General features: G+C 52.8%; 1 protein-coding gene across 1 annotated transcript in view; it reads left to right on the top strand.

The window, feature by feature from the left end:
* The first annotated feature begins 640 nt into the window (after positions 1 to 640).
* The window catches only part of Chst3 (carbohydrate sulfotransferase 3), a 30,310-nt gene continuing 16,960 nt past the window's right edge, over positions 641 to 13,990 (top strand). Inside the window, exon 1 of the mRNA XM_057751676.1 lies at positions 641 to 995. The gene's annotated coding sequence lies outside the window, so the exon portion shown is untranslated. The remainder of the gene's footprint in view (positions 996 to 13,990) is intronic.

The following is a 13,990-nucleotide window of genomic DNA, read 5'->3' as shown; positions in this document are numbered from 1 at the left end:
GTTCAGAGCCCCCTACCGGCTTAGCGAAACTGGCCTTTGTACAGATACAGCACTACTCTCTACTCAACTGGCCACTGCCCAAAGCACAGAGATGACAGACCCCCCAAAAAACCCTCAGGGGTACCAGCACTCCAAGATAATGCCAAGTAGCCGCTGTGCAAGTATCTCTCTGTGCATCTTGGCGAGGACCCTTCCTGCATCTTGCCCCGGGGGCCACGTGAGAAAGCACTAAGGGCACTTCAGTAACCTGTTGCTGCCCAGGGAAGGAGTGCGGTGACTTACAGGAAGATCCTTACATTCAGCCCTGAGGATGGGCAACAGCTGGGGGGTACAGCAGGGCAGCCCTCCAAGCAGCCTCTCCCTGAACTCCCTTCCCTGGGGCTCAGAGCTCCACCTAGCCTCGTCCTCAAGGAGAGGGATAGGAGCAGCCCGGGCTAGTCCCCGGGGACGCGGCCACGTCTGGAACAAAGGCCCGCAGAGGGGTCGTGGAGCGCGAGGCTCCCGGGGGGCGAGGGCGGGGGGGAGGCTACTGCCCTTCCTCTCGGCTCCTCCCTCCTCCCTGCGTCCTCCGCCTCCTCCATCCTCTCTTAGAGGCCGGGTGGGCGGCCACGCCAACTTCGCTGAACGTCCCCAAGTTGCCGGGTACGCGTGTGGAGTGAGACGGGGAGCGAAGCGAAGGGGCGCGGGACTCCCGGAGCCTTGGCTGCGGATCAGGGGCCCGCCGCCGACCGCTAGCGGGATCGGAGTAGTGGGCAGAGCCGATCGCTCGCCGGCTAGGACACCGCCCGCCTGGCGCCGCTTCCCGCGCAGCTAGGGGACCGGCCCGGCCGCGCCTTCCTCCGCGCATTCGCCGGGAACGCAGAGTGGGCGCTTGTAGGAGCGCGGCCCCAGCATCTTCTGAGACTAGGGCTCAGTTTCGGGCGGATGCTGCTCGCGCTGGACGCTGGCCTCCGGAGAATCTGATCCGCCCGCCGGGAGGAGGAGGCTCGGCCGGGGTAAGTGGGGCGCCCGCGTCCCGGCACCGCCTCCTGGGCCCCAGCCTGGAGCCGACCGCATCTCAGAGCGCGCGCCAAACTTTAGGAGATGGGGACCGGCGGAGGGTGGGAGGGGAGTTCTCTGAGAGGGGAAAGCTCCCTGCTTCCAGATTCCCATCTGCCTGGTACCCACACCGGGTCACAGCACAAGCCACAGGCGAGGATCTCAGCACTTTCACCCCTACCACCCTGCACACTCCGAAATGCACGCTCCTGGGAGCGCAGAGTTGGGGACTTTTAAACCAGGCTGGGTTCTTTGCTCCCCGAAGTTCCTTCCACCGTGAAAGGGAGCCCCCCTCCCCAAACGCCACAGCAGGCGACTACTAACTCCCCGGGCTTTGGAAAGTTGTGATTGGGACCCACTGAGGCCCCGGAACGGGGAGGGAAGAAGCAGACACCGCTGTCTCCGGGGCTAGCAGGGGCGGACTCGTGGAAATTCGGTGTCTGTGTGTGTGTAGCCCTTCCGGAGCCGAGGTGGGGGAGACCAGAGACAGTGATTCAGAAACTTTTAAAGAGTTCTTCTGGAATGGGGTCTTTGGGCTGTGAGGGAAAGGCTGCGTGCTGGCGCTGCGCCTGGCTGACATCTGCGTGGTAGCCGTGACAGGGCCTTGCAAGGAAGCAGAGACCCTTCCACACCCCCCACCTCCCCCCCCCCCCCGGCGGATGTGCTTCCTCAAAGGGACTTCCAGGGGCGGGACGGGGGTCCCAGCTATGGGCTATATATGTGGGACCATGAATTAAACTGAGACTCAAAAGTCAGGGTGAAACCTGGACTGTTGGGAAGATAATCGTTCCTCACACCAGGATACATAGTGTCCTGTCGTTTCCCAAGGATCTTCTTGGGCCTAGTGCAGTGCAGGGCACAGTCTTAGTCAGTGCCTGCCAGACCGAGTGATGGCACCGGTAATGAATGCATTGTGGATTTGGTGTGAGTGGAACGCAGTTAGCCTTAGAGAAATTGCTCTTCTAGAGAGGAAAAGGCATGACTGGCTGCGGGAAGGCACTATATGGGCTCCTTGGGAAAGTTACCGAAGTGTCCCACTGTGCCTCACAGTTACCTCTCCCTGCCCAGAAGGAGAGGAAGATTCCATTTCAGGATCTGGCTAAGTGGGGGTGGAATGGGATGCCTTTGGCAGGGACAGGGGACTCTGGGGGGACAGTATGAGTGGATTCCTTTAGTCCTCCCATGCCCTCACCACGAGGACGGGTAAGTTAGCCCCAAAAGGGGCTAGTGGGCACAAGCTGGGATGGAGTCCCTGGGACATGTGGAATTTGGGTCATCAACCCCTGCTAGCTCCTGCTGGCCTGGCTGGAGAAAGGTCTGGTAGAAGCTGTGTCTTCCAGCAGGGCCTTGACTTGCTAGTGATGAGGAGGTGATCACCGTCTGTTCCTGTACTGGGTATCCAAGTCGGTTCTTCTGTGACAGCTGGTGTGAGATCCCCAGAGGGCCAGAAACATTCCTTTTTCCTGGAACTGGGACTGCCAGCAGTTGGGACTGACTGTCCACAAAGATGTGGGGATGGGTGGTCTTGGCCTGTCACTGGGAAGAAATGCGTCAGCTCCCACCCCTGTTCCTGAACAATATTGACTGGCAGCAATGTACGCTCCAGGGCCCTAAATGCCAGGATTAGCAAGATGTGTGGGTCGTGCCAGGCCTGTGGTCCCAGAGGAAAAAGGAGGGAGGTTGTGCTTGGCTACCCCAATTCCAGTTAGAATACAGTAGCCGGTCCCCTCTCCTACCCCTTTGCCCCCTTTGTCATGCCTTCTGGAGCCCCACAGACACTGTCCCCTTAAGTCACTCCTCTCCTCTAGAATTTCCATTTCATCTCCTTTTTTACAGATGGAAACTAAGCCTCACAAAAATTAGATATCTTTCAAAGTCACACAGCTGGTAAGAGACCAAGCCAGGATTTGAACCTGGAGAGTCTGTTTTCAGAATTGTGCTGACTTCACCGTGCCAGCCTGTCTGTATAGGTCTCCATAGCAACAAGGAAGAAACACCAGTGACATTTCCTGACCTGGTTCTGTGGACTCTGACTATCTATCTTTTTCCAGTCTCTGTGGAGCCATGGAAACCAAAGGCTGGGTGGTACCCAGCTCCTGGATCCTTCGATGTGGCTCAGGAGTCAGGAAGCTGGAGGTTTAGGTGTGAGTGCAGGGGCATGGTACCGTAACCCCATGAAAGACAATTTCCTACTCAACTGAGCAGCTGCTACTCAATAGAGACAAAAACCGTCCCTTACGATTGTCCCCTGGCTGAACTGTCAGTCATCTGGCTTCTTAAGCGGGTCACTATACTCCTTCCCCTTTGCCCCTTGACAGCATAAACTATTATCCTCACCCCACCACTTCCCTGGTGAACATAAGGGGTCACGGTCCCAGCTGTCGTTCCCACCATACCCCGTGCTCTGCAGAGCTGGAGTCTTCAGACTGTCAGAAGGGAAGGTGGGCAGAGCCAGGCAGCTAGGAAAGGTGACAGCAATGCTTCACCCTGTCCCCAGCTATGCTTGTGTGCACAGGGCCCACAGAGTATCCGCTGTCTGATCTCATTGGACACAAGGGGACGTGAGGACCAAGAGCGGAGGCCTAAACTCAGGAACCGAGGACTTGTTACCACACTGCCTCAGGCCCTCCCTGTAGACGCCGAGGCTGGGTGGCACCTGGGGTTTGGGAATATCTAATGTCCTGTTCCTCCAACTTCTGAGGGTTAGGATCACTCCTTCAGGGGCAGGATTTTTGTCTACTCAGAGCCTCTGATATGACCCATGATATGAGAAAAGTAGGTACCCTTAAAAGAATGCAAGAGGCTTTGGATGAACACAGCTCAGCTGACACCCACCCCCACCCCCATCTAACACTACCTGGGTGAGGTCCAAGAACAGTGAAGTTCTGCTTGCAGGACACCGGGAGTTTTCCACCCCACCTTGGCAGAAGACACAGACATGCTGGGTGGAGAGAAGATGTCTGGGAATGGAGACCATCCCACAGAGATGGGGCTGCTCATCTTTGTACCTTCAGCCCTATGTTGGTGCCTGACACGTGAGGGAGTTGGGAGCTGGGAATGTTTTCAAGTGATGGGTGAAGCTGGGAAGGACCGTGGGCATCTCACCTGTGAGAGATGGCTCAGAGAGGCAGAGCAGCCTCCAGCCTCAGGAAGCCGTGCGGCAACAGCACTTAAACCTATTTTAATCACTGATTTTTATCACCCTTTCTTCTCGGAGACCTGAGGAGAGGATAAGGAAGCCTCCTATCCTGCTCCAAATCTGTAGATTCCACAGCTGGGTGTGTGTGGTGGGGAACAGGGTGTGGGTCTCTGCAGGCTCAGGCACCTTCTGTCTCCATTGTCCCAACTCTAGCTGCTTGTTCCTGGTCCCCAGCCAGTACGGAGGGAGAAGCTGGCCAGGGGATCTCCTCAATCAGTTTCTAGCATCAGCCTGGTTCCTCCTGAGTGCTGCTAGCTTCTCACAAAGATGACTGTGTGCAGGAGCAGTGAGGGCTTCTCTAAACTCTGGGCCATTCATCACCGGGGTCCAAGAGGGCTCTGTGGGAAGTCTGGAGGAAGTGTGGAAAACCAACAAACCAATTTCCCCACTCAGCCGCCGCTGGTGGCCACAAGTAAATAACCACCTCTGGGGCCAGCCTGGACTGTTGGAAGGTTATGCCTGCCCCTCCCTGCCCCGCCATACCTACCCCCTTGACTTCTGGGAGCTTTAAATGCCAGGGAGCACATCTTGGCCAGGCCTGTCCTGTGCTGCTGGACTAGATGCTGGTGGCTGGGATCAGGAAGAACTTGAGTGAGAAAGGATAGCCTGGGGCTGCAGCTCAATTCTATCTGGGTGAGTACGCTGTCTGGAGGAAGACTGGTACCTCCTTGGCGGGTGGAGAACGATGGCTTTGGGGCATCTTTCACATTGCTTCAGGGTGGGTGGACCAAAGTTATTTTCGGGTTACATCTCTCCAAGGTGGAACCCACTTGTGAAAAGACTGTTAGAGACCATGTACTCACTTCCTTTGTATATGGCCTGGATTGACCAGACTGTCCCAGAATTGGGTCTGCTGGGGGTAGGTGGGTGGTAAGGGGTCACCCATGTCCTCACAGAGTGCAAGCCCTAAATGGACCTTCTGTGTCTTTGAAATGGGGCGCTGACCCTCTGAGGGCAGCTGCAACTTATTAATAAACTGAAAGTTCATACACCCGCAGAAATGGAGGTGGGCTCTAGGTGAGGGCAGTTTCCTAGTGTTCAGGATTTTCAACTCAGGACCAAAAAGGGTCCCAGAGCCTTCACATGTGTGGCAGTGTGAGCTTAGTCTATAAACCCAACACTACAGAAGTCTGGGAGAGGGGTCTTGCCTGAGGATGCTCAGTACGGCTGCCACCAGACTGCTGGAGAAGGGAGTTAGGGGGTGGGTTCTATATTCTGCAGACTTTTCCTCCTTTGGTGTTGGGAGTGGAACGCAGGGCCTTACAGACCTGCTGGGCAAATTCTACCCAGTGATCTTCTCCAGACTCATCCTGCAGAATTGATGGGGAGAAAGGGCTGGTAGGCACCCAAACCACGTATAGACCAGTATGTTCACACTGGGCAGAAATTCATGCACACATGCGCGCACACTCAGGGTTGCCCCCCACATACATAATATTAGGTAAATACAAAACACATAGATATTCTCCAAAAACATTTGTAGGCACAAATGTCTACCAACCCAGACCCACAAACTCAATGCCATGTTCATTGAAAAGGCAAGCTATGTGATATTTAAGAACACTTTGGGCTAGCTATTAAACCCTTTCAGGGCCTTTCTTTCTTGGTCTATAAAAAGGAACTGGAGGGCTGGAGACATGGCTCAGAGGTTAAGAGCACTGGCTGCTCTCCCAAAGGTCCTGAGTTCAGTTCCCAGCAACCACATGGTGGCTCGCAATGAGATCTGGTGCCCTCTTCTGGTCTGCAGGCATACATAAAGGCAGAACACTGTATATATAATAAATAAATAAATCTTAAAAAAAAAAAAAGAAGGGACTGGGAACAGTGTGGCTGACTGTTGTGAGTCCCAGTGAAAATATGGAGGTTAGAAATGGATACAATGAATGCTGGGTGTGTGTTATTACTGGCATCCTCCTGGCACACCCTATGCCAACTGTTTATAGAGCTGAGGGTGTAAGTCATCTCCGGGATACCCACATGTCAGTGAATGGAGCAATATGCTCTCTTGGATGAACCCTGAGGTTCCAGGATGGGCGCACCTCCTTGCGCTAGACGCTCAACTAGAATTTATTAGGAAGACTACCTTGTCTTCCCATGGGCAGCTCAAACAATGAAGGAGTGAACTCCTCCAAGAGTTAGCAGAATCCCTTCAGCAGCAGTTTAAAAACGGGGTTGCAGGGAGTTCCCAGTTTTGTAAGGGAAGTCTGCAAGGCCAGAGGCAGGTGGGACTGCAGACCCTGTTCCCACTGATCTGATCTACGTAGGGGACTTCTGAGCACAGTTCTGGGTCCTAAGAAGGCTCAGAGTTGGATATAGTGGGACATGTCTGTAATCCGAGCACTCTGGAGGAAAACGCAGGAGAAGCAGGGGTTCAAGGCCATCCTTGACTACAAAGAGAGTTTGAAGTCAGTTTGGGCTATGAGACCCTGGAGATAAAGATAGATAGATGGATAGGCAGATAGATAGATAGATAGATAGATAGATAGATAGATAGATAGATAGATAGATAGATAGATACATACATACATACATACATACATACATACATACATACATACATACACACACACACACACAGAGGGAGGGGTGGGGGGAGAGAGAGAGAGAGAGAGAAGATCACAGGTCCAGAGCTTAGATGTTGCAGGATGATGGGCTTTTGGTATGTACCTAGTGTTCATACAGGCCACAGCCAGATGCCTGAACCAGCTCCACTCTACCTGTGAGCTGGCCCCACCCATACACTCTCCTCCCTGCTTCCCTGTCTCCCTTTCTCTCCAGCTGCCTCACCATCTGCAGGATCCTGGAAAGTGCTAGTATGCCTGAGCCAAAGCAGTGTTAGCTGAGGAAACATTTTGCAAATAAATGCTCCGCGCCCCCGCAGCTGCGACTGCGCTAATTTTCAGGAAAGAATTTCACAGCTCAAAGCACAGCTCCACGGGCTGACTGGGCTGGCTGTGGTCTTCAGCTCCCCTTTGGAGACAGCCTGAGTGCTAAGGGCGGATGCCCAAGTCTGAAGAAACTCCAAGAAGCCATGTGTCCGAAGAGCGAGATCATTTCCTCAGAGAATGAATGGACCTGAATGGACTTCCTCTGGTCCATTTGCAAACGCTAACTCCCTGTGTGGCTAATTCCTTTAGCACCTTGCTTTGATGTTGGAGGGCAGGGTCCACAGGAACTGGAAGCTGCAACAGTTGGTATGTCCGCACCATACCGGATCCTTCTCATAGGCCCTCACTGGCTTCCCACTGAGCTGGTCACTGACACCACAGCCATCTTCAGGCTGTGCCATCCACATCCATGGCTGGCAAGCTGGCAGATCTTTACCCTACCATGACATCATTGATGTTTATTTGTCCTGATGTGGCTGTATCCAGAGGAAGGAGCCGGAAGGTGCCTAATGCTCCATCTAAGGAACTGACTCCAGGGGGGTAGTGTCACATGTCACTGACTCCCTGAGTCTGACCTGGCATCCACTGGATGACCCCATTGTGGATCAAACAGCATCTATATTGGGCCTAGCATCTGAACCAGAAGGAGAGGACAGGCCAAGGCCTCCGTGTACCCAGGGTCTTTCCAATAACGTAGAGTCCTGGATGGCTTCCAAGCTTGTGATCTGTGGAACATTCCTGCTTCTGTCTGTACTTTATCTCCTGTCTAGAGTTCCAAACTCCCCTCATTTCCTGGGCACACAGCCTTTTTGGCTGTTCAGGACACCCCATTCCAACTCTCCTTCCCCTTGGCGTGCATGTCACTCTCTCATGGGAGCCTGGCTGGGTAGCCCCCAATCACAGAGCCTGCGCGTCTGCACTGTCCCACAGCATGGGTGGCTGTTAGTTTTGTGGCCAGTGGTCTCAGTTGGTTAGTGACTCTGATGACAGGATGCCTTATTCATCTGTGTCCCCTTGCTTGTTTTGAAACAGAGTCTCACTGTGAAGCCCTAGCCAGGCTAGAAGCCTTCTATTGTAGACCAACCTGGCCTCTGACATATGGCCATCCTCCTGCCTCTGCCTTCTAAGCGCTGAGGTTATAGGTATGCGCCTCCCTCCTGGGTGTGTATTTTTGAAAGCAGTACAAAGTAAACAACTGAATTTGTATCTCAGCTGCCCTTAGATGTCATAATTGGCACAACATACTTTGTTGTATACCACATACTTGATGCCCCCACAAAGCCCTGTTCAACCTATCAAGACTGGAAACAGTGTCCCCTTTCTCAGATGAGCCAACCCCAGGGCAGAGAGAGGCAGAGTAGCCTGCCTGAGGACTCAGAGACAGTCCTGACTCCCTGGGTTTATCTGTTTAGGTCTTTCCTCACAGTGGATGTTGGAGAGGCTGGCTGAGGAGCCTGAGGCTGTGCCCAGGACCAGGGTATAGAGGCTATAGTTGTGAGTCCCCACAGCAGGGAGGGTGGAAGGTGACAAGGGAGAGAAGCCAGGATGGCCTGCAGACCACGGAATAAAGCTCACTATTCATAGCCCAGGACGAGCCATTGAGTCATTGGGTGGAAAACCTGACATCACTATGTCGCTCTGTCTGCTGCCCACCTGTCTGCCTGCCCTTCCTGGGTCCTGGAGACCTTAGTGCCCATAGTCCTATGGGGGGGTCCACCCTCAGCTGTCAGGGCCACAACCTGCCTTGCATTCCCCTTCCCCGACTGTCTCCCACCTCCCCACCTTTCCTCCTGTGCTGCGAGGAGTCCAGACCAGCATCGTGGTACCTAACTTCTGTGTTGAATTTTTAGTCTTTTTTCCTTGAGAAAGGTGCTTGGTCTCCTATTAGAGTTAGTGCTTGATTGTTTGCTTTTTTTGGAGACACCAGGCTGGCCTCAAACACTATATAGCCAAAAATGGCCTTGGATTTCTCGCTCCATCTCCCGAATGCTGGGATTACAAGTGTGGATCGTCATACCTGGGTTTATGGGTTGCTGGGTATTGAACCCAGGACCTTGTGCACGCCAGTTGTGTCTCCCTACCCTACTGAAGTACACCTCCAGCCTAGGAGTGAAGCTGGTGGGGCTTGTGCCCACCTAAGCTGTGCCCCAGATAGGAGCGAGAAGCTGATAATCAAGCCCCTGTTTCCAAGGATGCAGCTGAGTGTCTGAGAGACCTTTGTTTGAGCATCTTTGGCCAACTGCTCTATGTGCCTCAATCTAGTAGCATTTTACGGATGCCAACAATGAGACCCAGGGCAGCTCCCATGTCTGGATGGGGCACTGTACACGTTCCTAGAGACTGTGGACCCAGACAGGAAGTGGCACAGAGCAGTGGCTTCTCTGCTTAAGGGAACTCCGTGGATTTGAGAGTTGGGCGACATGATTGCTTAAACCATTGCTGATCCTCCTCTCCATGCGTCAAAGGGGCGCCTGTCCAGGGTTTGGTGGGTCAGACCTGGAAAAAGAATGTGAGTCAGGCTGGGGCGGGGTGCCAGCTTCCTCTGCCCAGGCGGTGGGTGCAGGATGCCAGGCTGCTGCAGCTGTTGCTGCAACTCAAAGCTCTGTTCCTGTCGCCCTCAGCCAGAAGCTAGGTGAAGGGGTCTGTGCCAGCTCTGTACAGAATGGCACCGTAACGCCCTCCAACCACCTTGCAGGGGAGTCCCAGTTACCCTGGTTTCCCTACTGAGAACACCGAGGCAGGGAGACATTTCTGGCTGAGCTCCCACAGATGGAAGGAGGAGGGAAAAGGAGACTTGAGTTCCCTTTCTGTATACACAAGGACAGAGGGTCACTTTCTTCCTGGAGGCAGGGGCCAACATGACCCCCTGACAAAGGGCAGTGATGGGCTATTTGGTCCTCTTTCCTGACACCTGATTCTTTTGTCGCTGATACGTGTGTGAGTCCAGAGAGCACCGAGTAGGACTCCCAGAGAACTCAAGCAGAAGTACGGGAATAGAGGTGGAGATGGAGATGGTTTATTCAAAAAGAGGAGGTACTGGATGGTGGCAGCGCATGCCTTTAATCTCAGCACTCGGAAGGCAGAGGTAGGCCCATCTCTGAGTTTGAGGCCAGCCTGAGCTACAGAGAGAGTTCCAAGACAGCCAGAGCTACACAGTGAAACCCTGTCTTAAAAAACAAATAGGAAGAAAGAGAGAGAGAGAGAGAGAGAGAGAGAGAGAGAGAGAGAGAGAGAGAGAGGAAGTGGGCCAGAGAGCTGGGAAAGGTTAGAAGCTCAGTGTATTGGGCCCCAAGGGCCCTGACCCTTGGCTTGTAAGGGCCAAACTGTGGCTGCCCAGTTAGCAATGATCACAGATGCCGATAAGAATGACAGAGTGAGCCGGGCGGTGGTGGCGCACGCCTTTAATCCCAGCACTTGGGAGGCAGAGGCAGGCGGATCTCTGTGAGTTCGAGACCAGCCTGGTCTACAGAGCTAGTTCCAGGACAGACTCTAAAACCACAGAGAAACCCTGTCTCGAAAAACCAAAATAAATAAATAAATAAATAAATAAAGAATGACAGAGTGAGACTCTGCAGCACCCCCATGCTAACTCTGCTCCCGATTATTTTTTCTAGGTTGTACCTCAGTTTACCTAATAAAACAGAAAGCCCAAGGGAGTAGAATTTGAGTTGCCTTCAGAGTGGACAGGTAGACCTGGGTCTGCATGCAGGTGTAGGACCCTAAGCTTGATCCCAACATGACCAAAAAATAAAATAAAATTGGAAAACTGAGAACAGAACGGAACCCTGATATTATTGGTCACCTGTGCAGACTGTCCTGAATGCCCCATGGCATGGGAATGGGAAGTCACCTTGTGACCTTTTCAGCATCGTACCAGGGACAACTGTTCCTTCTCATAAAATTTAAAAGAACAAACAATGAAATGAAAAGCTACAAGGGAGATGGCTCACCTCCCTAGAGTAAAACCTTCCTGTTTCACAAGGCTTTCTTGTTTTTAAATGAGCCCAGGCTAGCCTCAAATACCTTGAAGCCAAAGATGACCGTGAACTCTTGACTCTCCTGCAGCCACCACCAAAGTGCTGAGGGTCACAGGCCTCTCCCACAATGCCCAGCTCTCAGAAAAGCCATTTAAATGATTAAATGATTCAACCCTGAATGTCTGAATGAACACCAGCAAGAAAGATGAGGGGGCAAATGGAAACTGGCCCCTCTCCCCACCCATATCCAATAAGAGCCAGCCTTCTCAGCGTGGATAGCGACAGTTCTCCAGAAACTCCAGAGTAATGACTGAGCAGAGCCAGAGAGGAGGGGAGACTCAGGCTTGGGTGGTTTTTACCACCTCTAACCCCAAGGGGACTAGTGGCAGGAGAGGGTGGAGCCAAGAGAGGCTCCTGATAGCCCAATTCTTGGTGAGGTTGGGAAGGGGGGACATTTCCCAGAAACCCCTGAAGAAGAATTTCTGGAATTGCGCCAATTGCACAGAACTGGAGTTGAGGTACAGTGACCTGGCCACTGAAGAGGTTGGGACACCACAAAAGGCTTTGGGCCTGCAGACCTCTGGGTGAGCATGCAATGGTCCCATGCTGCATTCTGGGTAGTTATAGTCGGGCCCTTTGTGAAGGCAATTTGTCCCCAAGCCTTTCTGTGGAGAAATGGAGTCAGGGACAGGTTAGCAGGCTGGCCTGGGTGGAGAAGGGATCTGCCCTAGGTATCTGTGGGGGGCCCTTAAAGCTACAAAGTGCTCCAGGATGGCGTTTAATGGTTCAGAGGGCAAAAATTCATGTAGTCTAAACCTGACAACCTGAGTTGGATCCTTAGACCCATAGCTGCAGGAGAGAACCAACTTCCAAAAGTTTTCCTGATTTACAAACACACGCACACACACACACATGCATGCACATGCACACATGTGTAAATAAAACAAAAATTAAAATGCTATGGGAAAATGGCAACTCATCCCCACAAGGCAAATGAGAGCCTTTCTCTTGCCCCTGAGAAAGGCGCATTCAAACACAGGTGTCCTGCTGCATCCAGGGAAGGGAAACATAAAAATTAACATGAAAAAGCCAGTTAGCAAAAAGTCTGGAAGCCCCACCCTACCAGGGCTACCTGCAAAGGCAGTGTTCAGGAAAAGCAGACAGTCTGTGCACGTGGGGTAAGGTCGGTTGACCCGGCCATTGCCGTCTACAACAGACAAAAAAGGAAGGCGTCCACAGAATAAGACCTTGGCACCCTTCAAGCTCAGCCGTGGGCTCCTAACCTAGAGGAGCAGGCTTCCCAGTGGGGTGACCTGGTTCCCTGCTAGGTCACTTCGGCTATGGATGACCTCATCCCCCACAGCTTTCCTGGTAGTGCCTGGGTAACCAGGCAGCTGCCCTCTCTTGACATTTAAGTGGGTGCTGTTTTAGGAACCCCAACTCGGCCATCATCAGTCCTCAGGGCCTTGGCCAGAGTATTGCCCCTTTTTTGCATGTGGCTGAAGCTTCGGAGTTCTGAGTTGAGCTCCCTCAAGTTTAAGGGGCAGTCTATGGGTTGGGGCAGCGCACATCTCCATGGAGCCTTTAGAGGTGGAGTGTGGGGGGTGGGGCACTGTTCAGTGGGGCCAAATCAAGAGCATTCAAGGGCCCTTCCCAGGCTGTTCCCCTCCTCCGTGTCTGATCTTGGGGGTGGAGTGTTAAGGTGGAGTCCAACAACATACTAGACACATTTTGTCTCCCTGCTTCCTTCTTTGCTTCTGCCTTTACTTATTACGTGTACGGTCTGTGCGGCGCCACCTCTAAGAGTGAAAATGATTAGCACAGAGAACACGGAGATAAACATGTCAAGGAGGAATGTCCAACCAGAGCCAGGGGACCTTACCCTTCATGGTCTGGCCTTGATTCTAAGCTAGGTGACCTTGGGCAGATCACTTAACTTCTCTGGACCGCTGTTTCTCGTCCAGACGAAGAAGGAGAGGGTTGTGGAAGGGGTCCAGCCCGTCTACCCACACACTGTGACAATTGTCAGTGAAAAAGGATTGAAGGTAACAGATGGATGTGGCGGGGGGGGGTACTCCCCGCTAGTCCCTGGGGTATTGACTACGACTGTGGAACTAGATAGGGGTGTCTCTGAAGATGTGTAGGGCTTGGGCTCAGCTTTAAGGGGTGCACCCACCCTGGCTTAATGGCTGCCTGCTCGCCTTTGGGGACAGCTTCCCTTTTTCTGCAGCTCTTTACAAAAGTTATAAGAGAGGCTATTTTATTTGCTTTATCATGTGCAGATGTCTAGCCCATAGTTCAAGAGCAATAGATAGAAACCAGTATAATGCATCACCCCTAGTCCAGCCACCCACATGGCTGATGAACCGTTCGGTCCAGCACTAGCAACCTGGTCAACGGCAGGAGGTAGAGGATCGAAAGTTTTCCCTGCATGAGGAAAAGTATGATTTTGTTTGTTTGTTTGTTTGTTTGTTTTTCGAGATAGGGTTTCTCTGTAGCTATGGATGGAGCCTGTCCTGGAACTAGCTCCTGTAGACCACGCTGGCCTTGAACTCACAGAGATCCACCTGCCTCTGCCCCCCCCCCCCCAGTGCTGGGATTAAAGGCGTGTGCCACCACCACCCGGCACTTTCGACGTTTCTTAACTGAACCCTCAGCACAGACACACGTAACTGAAACGGACGTCTTAGGGACCCCGTGTGTATCCTTACAACATACGAGTCGCTCTGGTGTCTTCTGTTTTATACAGTATTGTTCCGTGGAGGAAGGAGAAAAAGGAGGACACAGGCTTGCCTGACTTGTTAAATAGGTTGCGCATCCTTCAGCTTGAAAAATGACGCTAGCAGGAGAGAGCGGGAAATAGTATCTTGATCATTAGTGAATTTCGG

This window comes from Chionomys nivalis, chromosome 19, assembly GCF_950005125.1.
Source record: "Chionomys nivalis chromosome 19, mChiNiv1.1, whole genome shotgun sequence".
NCBI classification, from domain to species: Eukaryota; Metazoa; Chordata; class Mammalia; order Rodentia; family Cricetidae; genus Chionomys; species Chionomys nivalis.
This window is presented reverse-complemented; position numbering and strand designations above follow the sequence as displayed.